Here is a 1,889-nt window from a genome sequence, read left to right on the forward strand (position 1 = left end):
AGGGATGGAAGTGGGAGGAGGAGGAAGAAGAAGACGAAAAATACAAAACAAGGATTGAGTTATGAACGAAGGAAGATCATCGTCATCATCATCATCATCTACGTAAATGTTCTGTTAATTTATTATAAATTTGTTTCCATTTTTAGTTACGGTAATTTAATATCTGCATTAATTATTTACAGTAAGCACGTGGTTTTTTAAGTTCCTTGCACATTTTTCTTTATTAATTGCTACATTATGTTAATGTAATTTCCATCCCTATAAATATGTATCCAAAAATGTGCCTTTTTCGGAATGAAAATTCGGATATTTTGGATGATGATGAGGATGATACGCCCTATTTAAGGTTATTTTTTTACTTATTTACATAAATTTTAAGCTGTAATTGCTAGATTTTTGTAAACAAAGCGAATATGCTGGATGATGTATCATCCTGCTATGCCACTTCTAATGCTTTTTTTTCCGGATGATCTGTGGATTATAACCTTATTTTTCGTGAATTTTTTTTTTACATTTTTTGGTAGGATATAGCTATGTCGTGCTATTGCATTAACAATTTATAGCATAAACTCATACAATCACAAAATAATGATGATTCGCACTCCCTAACATCCAATTTCTTTTGTATGATAATGATGCGAATTACCTGTTTTAAGGCTTTTCTTTAAAGTTATTCACCTAAACTTTAAAGTACGAATGCCAGGCTTACGATGCAAAGCTACTTATGTTGATAGGGTTGTAATTGTACCTCACTACTCATTGTATATAATCAGAATTATCTAGTCCATCTTGCAATTCAAGAAATTGTTATTCGTGAAAGTCGAATACTTGATTACGATCGCATCCTGTTTTTTTTTTTTTTTTTTTTCCTACACCCTAAATTAACTCTTACTCCTTGATTATACTGGTTTCATTATCTTATTGACGTCGATTTTGACACGAAAAATTGAGCTTTTATACAGAAAATAGCACACTAAATCACTCCCCCCCTCCCTTCTTTTTCTTTCGCCATTGGGTTCGATGAGTTTACTGATATTCTTCATGAGGTCCAGGTGATTTAACTTTTCCTCATTCTGGCTCGGGTTCTAGACAGGTGAACCTCGTGTTCTAAATTTAAGTACAGGTCTTTTCAATGATATGCCCTACTTTAATTTGGCACACGGACCTCTTAGATCTAACTTAATCCCGTTTCACCTTTGCCTTCCCTTTCTAGTCGATCATCCTGAAGAACCTCGCCATTCGATGAGTTTTTTTTATTTTTTCCTGTTTTAAACGATGCTACTATAGTGACAAAAGATAAATTACAATAGATTCCACCTCTAGGATTTGATTTTTTCGCATTAAAGTCTCCCCCTTTAAGTGTTATTAAAATGTAGATGCGTCGACTAATTCCCTGCATATTTATTAAGTGAGCGTGTAAATTATTATCATAATAAAAAAAATCTGACAAGAAAAATAACTGTGTAACTCCTCTCATATATATAAAAATATATATAATGAATAATTTATATAATTATCATTTACGAAAGACATCTGCGGCCATGTTTGTTTGTATCTCGAACGGGCGTGATGACGATCCTGTAAATTTAGGAGCGCTTTGTTTTGTTTTTTTTCTTTTTCCTTCCTTGCAAACCTCCCACTGTTGCATTTTGCTACGTTGCAATCTATCATTTTCGCTACAAACTTATTGATTCGTCCAACGAAACTCTAGTATTGGGACATTGCCAGTTATCAGTGCCACATTAACTATAATAGTGCCAATTTTCTTCTTCCAGTTTGACAGTTTCGCTGTGTGACTCACTCGCTTTCTAAGTAAACATCACAACTCTTCACAGAAAAGTAAAATAACATCCTAAAAAATAAATTAATCGCGAAAATTTCCATAAAAT

The sequence above is a fragment of the Centruroides sculpturatus genome, unplaced genomic scaffold (assembly GCF_000671375.1).
Source record: "Centruroides sculpturatus isolate CEXI.00-Female unplaced genomic scaffold, Cexi_2.0 scaffold1, whole genome shotgun sequence".
In the NCBI taxonomy this organism is placed as follows: Eukaryota; Metazoa; Arthropoda; class Arachnida; order Scorpiones; family Buthidae; genus Centruroides; species Centruroides sculpturatus.